Below are 12776 nucleotides of genomic sequence, written 5' to 3' on the forward strand. Positions count from 1 at the left end.
AGGAGCATTGTAGGAGGAACCCCTTGCATCTGGCAGGATTACCGTCGAATTTCTCCGGGAGCGCGAGGCGTGGGTTGACTGCCGGAGAGGCCGCGAAGGCTGGAGTGGCGGCAGCAGAGGGCGGCGGCGCGGCGGCTGCAGCGGGACTGAATTGGAGGCCCTGTAGCGTTTTCACCAGCTCTTCGGTAAGGGAGGTTAGGCGGGTGAGTTGGTGTTGATGCACCGCCAGCTGGTTGGCCTGGGCAGATAGTTCAGACGATATCTGCTGGAGAGCGCGGGCGAAGTCTTCTGTAGTGATGAGTCGGCAGAGTGTGGATCCATTTGCAGCTTTATTTAGAAAAATCAACAAAGCAGAACAGGGCAAAGGCAGTGGCATAAACAGGGACAGGCAAAGGTCGTGGCAGGCGGCAGGCAAACAGAGTCGAGGGACAGGCAGAGATCAGGGCAGGCGGCAATACAAACACAGTCCAGGAAACAGGCAGAAATCAGGGCAGGCGGCGATGGGTCACAAGAGATAAACAGTCCAAACGATAACAGATAGCAGTCCACAGAAAAACGCTCAGTAATGATCACCTTGGCAAATCAAGACTTTGCGGTGTATGTGTGTGTGTGTGTGTCTTAAATAGTGTGGATGTGATGTGTTGCAGGTGCGTGCGCAATCAGTGCCAGGAATGAGGGTCCATGGGAAATGTAGTCCGAATGGTAACTGTTCAGTATTCCGGAGATGGCTCCCTCCGATGGTCCGGAGGAGGGACCGAGGAAGCCACATTCGTGACACTAATATGCTAACAACATGAAAAATTACAAATAATTATACTGTAACAATTTCATAACTAACGGCTAGCTATTCTAATATTATTACCTAATATGCTAAACAACATGGACAAATCACAAATAATTTTACTGTAACTATTCTACTAAAGGCTATTCTAATATTACGTGTTATGTATGACCTTGGGGGCTATGACTAATATTCACAGAATATTATCGAAGTATTGATCTGATGAAAATTGAGCTGAATAATTACCCTCTTGAGTTGCTTTATAGCTGATAAGCTTTTTTAATAATTTATTCTTCTTGAAACATTTTTTTTTTTCTGTTGTGAAGCTGATTTGAAACAATTTGTAGCCTATATAAAGCGCTATAAATGTGATTTGACTTCTTTAGACTATGTGGTAAATATCACTAAAGAATACATGTGGGTTTTAGTGATGATTTTTAGAAATTTAAATGAAGGCTTATTACCTGATAAAAGTGTTACAGATAATTGTTGTTTAAATGGCATTGTAGTCCATCGAGGTGCAGTGCAGTGGAACATAAGCTTTCCTCTTTCCAGCTATTCCCCGAAAATAAAATATAACATAATACAACACCTGCATTTTACTACATACAGTACCCTATAATTTATATATTTCGCTAGAAAAGGGCTCCTGACTCAGTTTTGTCATCTTGTTCCACCCTCTTGTTCCGCGTAGTTACAGGGTAACTACATCACCTGCGGGCCAGTAAATTAAAGTGGTGCTTCTTATCCCCTTGTTCCGCGTAGTTACAGGGTAACTACATCACCTGCGGGCCGTAAATTAAAGTGGTGCTTCTTACCCCCTTGTTCCGCGTAGTTACAGGGTAACTACATCACCTGCGGGCCGTAAATTAAAGTGGTGCTTGTTACCCTCTTGTTCCACGTAGTTACAGGGTAAGTACATCATTAAACAATTTAAATTATGTTGGAACAGATAAACTCAACTTCAGCAAAAGTTAAAGAATGAACTGAATTACAAATTGTAAAAGCACATTAAAAAGACTTTAATTGAACCCAATAATCCAAGTTTATTTAAAAAGAAATCTTTAACAGAACTATAACATACTAACAATTAAAAAAAAAAAACAAGAAACTGTAAAAAGTAATGAACAATTCAATAAATAATGATCAATTCAACAAAAGAACATCAATTTAAGTATTTAAAAAATTAACTTCTACTTTTATTTTTTATAGGCAATAGCTTGTTTACTGCCTTTATTTTTTAAATTTTCAGTTTCAGCTGGGGGCAGGATGAAACAAAGAGCAGCAAATTGTTTGCATATGACTGCAAGGTTGTCCCTGCAGTATAGGGAGGCCACATCTTCCTCGTGCAATTTTGACCTGTAACTCAGAGAGAAATATATATTTAGCAAGATGTCAATCAATGTTTTGCACTAGTACAATACTTACTTGTATGGGGTAACAGATAATAAATAATTTTGTGTGAGGGAGGGAGTGGCAGTGCAGTATTACTATGGCAGCTTTGGAATTCCATTGTCTTTCATCAGTTAATTTTGTACATGGGTAGTAACATTTGTTTGAGTCCTCCAAAAACTCTCGGAGTGGTTCAGTGTGTATATGTGTACAAACCAAGTGATCTCAGACTCAAAAGCGAACCTTACCCAGACCAGAGGTGGTCTGAGTATGGTTCAACGTGACAGACTCTGCAACATGGAGGTGGCAGTGAGAGAAGCCGCATATTAGGGGTGTGATTCAATCTGCTCTCTAGTTCAGCAAGTTCTGACCAACCGATCAGCTGTGGTCTTTTCGTAACAAAACATCAAAATCTCAGCCGAACAGCTGATCATAGCTGTACAGGGTTGGTTTTTATATCTTATCTCCATAAATATGTCTAGTAGTAAAACTAATGCAAGGGCTAGAAATCATTTTATCCTTTGCTGAAACTTCGTGATCCTCTACACAATAATTAAACATAGTAAAGGAAGGGTTGCCAGATTTGCATAATATATACCAACAGCCTATACCAAAATATTATCATTGGTGGAATATTAAAGGATTAGTCCACTTTTAAATAAACTTTTCCTGATAATTTACTCACCCCCATGTCATCCAAGATGTTCATGTCTCTCTTTCTTCAGTTGAAAAGAAATTAAGTTTTTTGATGAAAACATGGGATTTTTCTCCATATAATGGACTTCAGTGGACTCCAAACGGCTGAAGGTCTAAATGACAGTTTCAGTGCAGCTTCAAAGGGCTTTAAACGATACCAGACAATGAATAAGGGTCTTACCTAGAGAAACGATCGGTCATTTAAAAAAATATTATTAAAAAGTTTGTTTTATAAGCACAAATGCTCGCCTTGCTTTACCTTTGTAAATGGCGTTTGACTTAGTATTTGCATGTACTTCCGCCTATGTCAAGCGTGACCTTTTCAATGTAATTGCGTATTATCTGACATCACGAACGCGTGAAGCATTTGTGCTTATAAAACGTACACTTTTTTATATATTTTTTAAATGACCGATCGTTGCGCTAGATAAGACCCTTATTCACTTGTTAAAAGCCATTTGAAGCTGCACTGAAACTGTCATTTGGACCTTGAACCGTTTGGTTCCCAATGAAGTCCATTATATGGAGAATAATCCTGGAATGTTTTCATCAAAAACCTTAATTTCTTTTTGACTGAAGAAAGAAATACATGAACATCTTGGATGACATGGGGGTGAGTAAATTATCAGCAAAAGTTTATTTAAAAGTCGACTAATCCTTTAAATGGGTGAAATATTTAACCACAAGCATTTCAGTTAAATATAATTTGTATGTTGTCGTGGCCACGCGATGTAAATTCTTGGCCTCGAGATCATATGGTGAGGGAACGACATCTATTTCTCATGGCCACGAGTTACCTGTGCAAACAATCTGCACTACCATAGCAACCTGGAACTATCAGAAATGGATAAGATTATAATAATATTAATTTTTAATTAAGAAAAAGCGCGGAATTAAGAAGTGATTATTAACATGTTGCCTATTGTGTTGTGTATGATGCCTACAGCATTCGAATGAAGTTTATCAATAAATATTAGAATATGCCGTGTATATTTTTATCACATCCAACAGTCTTTTAAAGTCTTTTATTTCATATTTTTACATTATTTATTATTATTATTATTAGGCTATGATTATTGGTTAAATGTTTTTTATTCATTGTTATGTAGCCCTATTTGCTTTATTTTCCCCTCATTAGTGTATCCTTTCTGTAGGCCTATATCATGTTGTTAGCTATATTTTGTAAATACTTTAAATGTCAGATCATGATAATAAAATGTGACTTTATGACTGTATTGACTGTAACCTTGAAGAAAGGATAAATGAGCGTCTGTTATCATTTGTAGCCCATCGTGCCCATGACAGCATTTGAATGAAGTTCAAATAATGTATTATTATTAATTGGTTATATGTTAAAAGAATATTTAAGCTAAAAAAAAATCCATTCACTGATATAGCCTAGAAAAAAAACTTAATTTTGTTCATCATTTTATTCATTTTATTCATTTTATTATTTTATTATTATTATTATTATTATTATTATTATTATTAGGCTATTATTATTATTATTTTAAAGACAGGATCAGATTAAAAGGCCATTAAATAAAGTTGGTTATCAAATTGATAACAAATTTCATTTGAATGCTAATATGCTATAGACTAATATAGCTTATTACATTCCGCTCGATGTTGACTATATAGACAGCATTCAAATAATAATATTTTCTTAATTCCGAACTTATTTTATCATAAGTTTCCAGGTTGCTATGGTCACGCAGGTTGTTTACACATTTAACTCGTGGCCATGAGAAACAGATGTCGTTCCCTCAACATATGATCATGTGGCCACGACATAAGGATGTCGTTACCTCGACAAAACGATCTCGTGGCCACGACATATTATCACGTTCCCACGAGTTTATATCTTGTGGACACGACAAAACTAAGTGAACCGAACATGTCCCCTCCCGTTCACCGTAGATGTGAAAGAAGTTTCGCCTGCCTTTTTATTAGGAATGGATGAAAGTTAAAGTACTGTTTACCTGCACACCTGGTGAGATAAAGGAAAAAGGCCGCGCCGAAGCACCTGACAGTTGTGAATATTAGGCTTGTTCCGAGATACATCTTCTTCTTCTTCTTCTTCTGGAGTTAATGGCGGTTGGCAGACCTCCGAGATACATCGGTGCTGCACAGACTGCTTGGTGTGATCAAAGTAGAGTAGAGTAGAGTGACTGGAAAGCATACTACTCCTTATTAATCGCTCTCGCGGTACTTTGATGTCATTGGCTGATCGGTCTGCACAGCGCCGAATGCATCTCAAACGAACGGCTTCTCGATTCATTTGTCTCTGAATTGCGAATCATTTTGTATTTTTTGAATCGTTTCGCAAGCCCTACCTCACACATGTGCACGGAGCGAGACGGCAGTGCATGGAAGATAATACAGTAGGTACTATTTTGATTACATTTATAGTTACATAAGTGTTTGTTTGTGGTCACTCTCTTTTTTTTGGTCAAGGATGAATCGCTCCAAAAGAAGATTACAAAACCATCCAAATACATAACGGTGGATGAAAACTCAGAGGTCGTATGTGGGAGCCGCGCGAAAAGCACCGCCAACGTGTCAGCCAAAGATGCTGCTGGGATTAAGTGTAAGAACCTACCTTTTACTTTATTGCTGTTTTGACATTAATTAATTAGCTAACTTTAAGTAAACATCCTAGCTTTGTGACCACCTAACATGCTAACTTATTGTAATGGCTAACATTTCGACTCCTTTCTGCTCTTGCGTGATACCTACAAGGTAGGCGCTGTTTTTTTTAAGAAGTGGGGAAAAATGTGTTCCTGATACAATGCACAGTGACTTCATGTAATTACCATTGATTAATTATAAAATGATTTTTGAGAAACTAGGTATAAGAACATTGCTCCAGTGTCAGTGGCTGTATTGTGTTAAGACATATTAACAATTTAAAGGTGTAATATGTAATATTTTTGCAGTAAAAATATCCAAAAACCACTAGACCAGTGTTATATATTTTGTTCACTTGAGTACTTACAATATCCCAAATGTTTCCAACAATTTGTAAATCGTGAGAAAATTGCAATTTTAACCAAGGCTTCGGGACGTGTGAGGAGTCGCCTGTCAATTGCGTCATATCTGCGTTACTCTCGGTTTACGCTTTTATTTTGTAGAAACCATGGAAACACCAAAGATGCTTTAATATTTGCATGTTTTAATAGGCAATGGGACATTGGTTTGGTTATGTTTATAGACAGGAAACTAATTATTGTTATATAGCTCAGTCTTATTGTTTAAATATAATTTTCTTGATTTTTTTGCGAGTACCATGCTTTACCACGCCTCAGAGAAAAACACTATTTGGTGAATGTGCTAACATAGCATAATCAGATGCATCTTTATTTTAGTAACAGTCATACAGCATTTTCTCCATCATACAATACGTTTTTAAAATTAATTTCATGCCATTTATCAACACAAGCCATCCAGCATTTAATATGATATTGTAAAATCGATTTATCTTACTGCAGTGTGTAACAGTGTTTCACAGCAGCCTCCGAGCGAACGCTCAGAGTAACGTTATAACATCATTTTCAACACTCTCAAATGTATCTAATATGATAAACAGAGCTGTGTTTCCTCATATTCATGACTGGAAAAGCGGAAGCTGTGTCATAATAAAGTCCTGCTGCTTGTGATGCGTATGTTGCTCAATCGCTCCAGCTCCTCGTTCAGCTCCCACAACACTCGCTCCTGCTCTGCTTCATACTACAGTAACGTTAATAATCTCATCCAGTGAAAAGAATAGGGATAGGATTTGGGCAGCAATCTTGTTTATGACATGATTTCTGCCTGAGTCCTATCCCTATTCTTTTCCACCGGCTGTGATATGAAGACCACATGTCTTGGCGTCATCATGCTACGACTTTGTTTTGAATAGGCCTCTAGCGGACAAAATTATTACATATTGTACCTTTAAGTAAAATATTATTATGATCACGGGTTTTGACATCCCCTCAAAAGATCTGTAGGGCAGTTGAATGTAATGTCAGTGAATGTGTTGGAAGGTGAAGAATGAGCAAGTTAGGCTGCACGCAAATATCAGCACACTAGAACTAGTGACTACTGTTACACATGTTTGAACTGGACAACCATTTTTGTGTCATGCTGAACAGCTGTCTACACTGAACATGACAGGCCATTTCTCCTTCATAAAAGAAGTAGCGAAAGAGCTTGGAGTATACTTAACACAAGAAAAAAATAATTTACAATGATTATGATGGCCCTAAATGTTTCAGTGCAGGACGACTGTTTGTACTCATTTACTTATTGTATCACTGTTGTACTAACAAACCAATAGGCTATTCTATTATCAAACCAAAAATTTAACTCAATGTTATTGCATATCTGGTTTGATATGGACTTAGAGACTGATTCATCAGGGTCAACAGGAAGAGACAGAGAAACTCAGATTTTATTGAAGAAAAAAAGAGACAACGAGGAGATTAGCCACATACACATGCAGTTGCATTCTGTTTCTGGACTAAACAGTGTGTTTTTATTTATATATATTGCAGAACAGCAAGACTCCTGGGATTCCATCAGCTCCTCAGCATCAGAGTCCCAAGTGAAAAAGAAGATAAAGAAGAAGAAAATTAAGAAGCCAAGCAAGAGACACAAAAAAGGAGGAAAAATAATGATAATTTGTTGTCATGTTAACATCATTAAAATAATAATTGATAATCTTTTTTGAAATAAGTTGTTTAATTTATATTACTATTATTGTTATTCATAATTATTACTGTTATTAAAATAATATTAAAATAAATGTTTTGACATAAAGGATATGCCATTTTGTGTATGTAAATTTGTTGCACCTACGTACCCTGTAACTACGTGGAACAAGAGGGTAACAAGCACCACTTTAATTTACGGCCCGCAGATGATGTAGTTACCCTGTAACTACGTGGAACAAGGGGTAACAAGCACCACTTTAATTTACGGCCCGCAGATGATGTAGTTACCCTGTAACTTACGTGGAACAAGAGGGTAACAAGCACCACTTTAATTTACGGCCCGCAGATGATGTAGTTACCCTGTAACTACGTGGAACAAGGGGGTAACAAGCACCACTTTAATTTACGGCCCGCAGATGATGTAGTTACCCTGTAACTACGTGGAACAAGAGGGTAAGAAGCACCACTTTAATTTACGGCCCGCAGATGATGTAGTTACCCTGTAACTACGTGGAACAAGGGGGTAACAAGCACCACTTTAATTTACGGCCCACAGATGATGTAGTTACCCTGTAACTACGTAGGAACAAGAGGGCAAAATATATCACATTTATAGCACTTTATATAGGCTACAAATTGTTTCAAATCAGCTTCACAACAGAAAGAATATAATGTTTCAAGAAGCATGAATTATTAAAAAAAAGCTTATCAGCTATAAAGCAACTCAAGATTCAATTATTCAGCTCAATTCAGTTGTTTTCATCAGATCAATACTTCGATAATATTCTGTGAATATTAGTCATAGCCCCCAAGGTCATACATAACACATAATATTAGAATATCCTTTAGTTATAGAATAGTTACAGTAAAATTATTTGTGATTTGTCCATCTTGTTTAGCATATTAGGTAATAATATTAGAATAGCTAGCTGTTAGTTATAAAATTGTTACTGTATAATTATTTGTAATTTTTCATGTTGTTAGCATATTAGGTCATACATACCACGTTATATTACAATATTTAGCCCTTAGTTATAAAACACGTACAGTATAACTATTTGTAATTTTCTATGTTGTTTAGCATATACCACATAACATTAAAATAGTTATCCCTTATTTAAAAAATAATTACAGTATAATTATTTTTAATTTATATTGGTTGTTACCTTTTTATTAACCAAACTTTACTTATTGTTACCCTATATCTACATATAGGTTCTTTATAGGTACAAAATAATTACAGTACTTTCCGGGCTGTAATCTAAAGCGTTACCCAAACTTTAATGCATGCGAATATGTAACTTTTGCGGGGTTCGCCGCTGTTACAGTTCACGCTAGATCAGGGCGTAAACGGCTCCAAATTCTCAAACATCAATCGTTAAAGCAGATGAACTGCTCTCCGATTAGATTTGTAAGGGGGATCACGTGGTTTGGGTAGCTAGGCCAAACGACGTAACCCAGGAGCGCCAGCTATATTGTGAATTATTGGACGACACAAATAATTCAGATAAATAGTGGCAAATATAATAAGGCCTTAAAAGAGGGATCGCAGGAATCTCGCCACGACTCTCTAAACTCGCTGAACACGATTCAATTCGTTTATTCAAGCGGAAATTAATATTCAAAACTGTAACTTACTGCAAAGATTGTCATCCTTCACAGATACGAGCTTGAAATATTAATGGACTGCAGTGTATTTCACGGTCAACCAAGGCTAGGCCTGCAGTGTTTTTAGACACAAACAGCAGCTTGCTAACGGTGCGTAGAGTGAGGACCCGTGCGTCTTCTCACTGAATAAAGCGCGCATGTACATTAAATTACACACAAATTATTCTACATTGCTCTTTTACCAAAAACCAAGTTTAAAACGTTGCCCGCATTCTCCACCAAATACTGTAATATGTAACGATGTAGCGGTTCGTACAGTTATTACTCAATTTATGGATGAAATATGAATATAATAATTCATAAGGTTTTATGAATAAATTATGATTCATATATCGACCCAACGGGGAATTAAACATATATTGTGAATCAATTACAACAAATTATAATCAATTACATATATGATTAGTTCTGGTTTAATAATTATTTAGAGAAACTGTTCATTTGTCCAGCAAACTAAGCCCCTCACAGAATATTATAAATGGAGTTATTCTCTGGCCAAGAGAATATTCCTATTATAGCATCAAAGCATAAAGCGATCAAAAAAACATTAAAGTGACTTGGTCTTCAGTTGAAAGAACAAACAGAACAATCAAGCGTGAATAACGTTTTAATATATGCAAACTACGAATACAGAGGTTATACGTCTAAATATAGTGTGTCAAATTTCAGATTAGCGCTGGTGTAGTTCGTTGGCTTCCTCCGTTCCGTGGGAAGGTTTAAACTGAGGACTTGAGAGTGAGTTTCGCTGGAAGATGGCGGTCCCGAAGCTGAGCGCGATGGCAGCGCGTGGTCACCGGAGATATCCGGGAAAGACGTGCACGAGGTGCTCGTGAGACAATCGGGAGAGCACACACCGGAGAATCTTGGTGTTCCTTTTTATGACAGATAGGCCGACACACCTCCTTGAGGTGGAATGGCCAATGACATTGATGCAAAGTTGGCGGGCAAGCTCTTTCTTTGTTTGGTCTCCTAGCTGAATTTGCATACTTAATGACTATCAGATCGGATTTCAAGCTGGAGTACGTTCTTCACAGTATCATTAAACACATCGAAAAATGCATTTGTCAGCTGTGTGACATATCTCAGTGAATAGCTCGTGTCTGGAGCTTTACGGAGAGATCAAACTCGATACATCAGAAATGCATACAAAAGAAGTTATGGTTTACAGACAGAATTCTATCATTAAAATGCACACTAGCACAAATACACTAATTTAAACACTAGGAAACATGCATACGCTTCAAAATACAGGATGGGTATATGTTGGCATAATTGTATCTTACATACAGTCAAAAATGTATGTTTGTGTGTTTCTGTATGTGTCTGTGTGTGTGTTTTTGTGTGTGCCTGTGTGTGTGGGTGTTGGAATGTGGATCTGGTCAGTCTCTGGGGGGGGGTGCTCCTTTTGAAGTCACCAAAGTGAGGAAGTTGGAGTTTTCTGTTTACCCTCACAGGTCCACAAACCTGCCGAAAGTCACAGTCGTCCGGAGCCGAGTTAGTGATTAACAAACAAAGTTCAACAGGTTAAAAGCGTTCTGAAAACTCCAAAGTTTATTGACTCTGAACGGATCCATCCAGACGTTACAGCTCTCTTTTTACAAGCTAGTCTCTTTTGATCTTTACTAAATGAAGGTGCACGTGACTCAAACCAGCAACAGTTAAAAGAACAAACAATCATCTAAATCAGTCTGTAGCCTACTTTGCTGTTTGATGATTGTTCAACATCAATCAATTACAGTACAAACTGTAAACAACAGTATGGTATCAAACAATCGTGCCAGAGGTGAATATATGCAGGTTATAAAGCATTTTAGGCTTATTAATAAAAATTAATAATCGATTTCTCAGCCTTGCACAGTTTTGCTGAACTCAAACTGAATTTATGGGATTTAACTTAAATACAGTTAATTTCTAGGCCTCACCACATAAGGAAAAATAGGATATTTTTTTTATTTGTTTCCATCTTCATAGATGGTCCAAACTGCTCTAAACAGGAACTGCTATCTTTGCTCAGCTATCTTCATGATGCGCATAATCCCGCAGGTCACTTTTTCATCTCCTCTCTCTTGCTTCTTCGATTCATGCACTAGAAGACAGGCGTCAGGCCGCAGTGAGCCTGGGCTGGGCCCCAGATTCCCCACTCTCCTCCTCCCTCCGCCTAGCCACACACCGCAGTTTCCCAGGTGCCACACCACATCAGAGCCGGCCCCTTATATAGGCAGTATAGGCAAATGCTAAGGGCGCAATCTCGCTAGGGGCGCCAAAGAGGCCGGATGCGTGGACAGGGTCGGATCTACCGGGGTGGCATCTGCCACCCTAAGAAAAAGCTTTGCCACCCCAAAATTATCACAGAATAAAATAAGCAGTGTTTCAAGTACTGCTTTTCAGGAGCGGCACTTCAATATGATGACTAAAAAAATTGCGTAACGCAAAGTAATGGCAAGAAAGCACGTCTTTCAGTAAACTGTGCATGATGGTTGCACGCAACGCGCCCGCAGTGTGATTCATTAACAAATGACTCTCATGAACCGATTCTTTGAGAGTCAAAAACACAGCGCAACCAAGTTCACTTACGATTTTTTTCCATATTTGTACGTGAATCGGAAATTACTGCTTCCTGGCTAACTCAGAAGTCCTGTGAGAAATGTAGTCCCATCCGAATATGTCTGAGATTAATTTTCGTAATTTTTTGGCGAGCTGATTCAGCGACCGCCCGCTCCACTTTCATCATGGATAAAGGTAGCCTATTTTTGCCATCCGACGAACCAATAACATGAAATCAATACGGAGATCCCGATGATCCGATCACAGAAACTAATAGCAGAGTTGGGGTAAGAATCTAAACATATTTTAGTTTTTCTCGATTGCTAACACATTATAAGTGATTCAGTTGGTCCAGTTTCCCAAACCATTCGTTCAGTTATCAAAACAAAGACACATTTCTCAAAACATTTAACAATGACAATATTAGGTAGCAAAACTGATGACACACCAGTCAAAATCTGAGAGAGCTGAATGAATAATTTACATGGGTTTTAAACTTAAAACAGTACCATGTAGGCTACTTTAGATGAGGGAAATTTCACGTTGTACACCCTCAATGTTGTGATTGTCAACTTTCTTTGTAACCATTTGTTATATGTGTACTGTATTTTTTGCAGCGCTGAGAAATGATTGCCTAGGGATATAGTTGTCAGAAGACCAATACACTGCTATAGTACTGTATACTGTATTGAAATTTAGCCAAATGTGCAGAGGATGCTGAATTTAGTTTTACTGCAATTGACAGTATACTGTATTTTGGTGCATACCAAGTTCATACTTATTTTTCTCATGCTTTTCATCTACTGCAAGATCAATTTATAATAGTAAAATGAAAAGGTATTTTAGTGTTCACTGGGCAGTGCAGTAGTCTGTGTATCTGTTATGTTTTATGTGTCATCTGATGCCAAAGTTTGATTTTGTCAGACAAGAATAAGTTTTTGACTAGAACATTTTATTTTGACCTGGACGTTTGAGGTTTGTGCAAGTTGGTGTATAGT

At 37.6% G+C, this 12776-nt stretch overlaps 2 long non-coding RNA genes across 2 annotated transcripts; one reads left to right on the forward strand and one right to left on the reverse strand.

The window, feature by feature from the left end:
- Positions 1 to 2024: 2024 nt before the first annotated feature.
- Positions 2025 to 5132, reverse strand: LOC125247170. Its single transcript, XR_007180027.1, has 2 exons — positions 4852 to 5132; positions 2025 to 2140 (listed from the first exon to the last, which is right to left on the reverse strand). It is a non-coding gene; the product is annotated as an uncharacterized LOC125247170 (long non-coding RNA).
- Positions 5125 to 7694, forward strand: LOC125247169. The gene is made up of 3 exons (XR_007180026.1): positions 5125 to 5253; positions 5327 to 5459; positions 7408 to 7694. It is a non-coding gene; the product is annotated as an uncharacterized LOC125247169 (long non-coding RNA).
- The last annotated feature ends 5082 nt before the right edge of the window (positions 7695 to 12776 follow it).

Source organism: Megalobrama amblycephala, linkage group LG15 (genome assembly GCF_018812025.1).
Source record: "Megalobrama amblycephala isolate DHTTF-2021 linkage group LG15, ASM1881202v1, whole genome shotgun sequence".
In the NCBI taxonomy this organism is placed as follows: Eukaryota; Metazoa; Chordata; class Actinopteri; order Cypriniformes; family Xenocyprididae; genus Megalobrama; species Megalobrama amblycephala.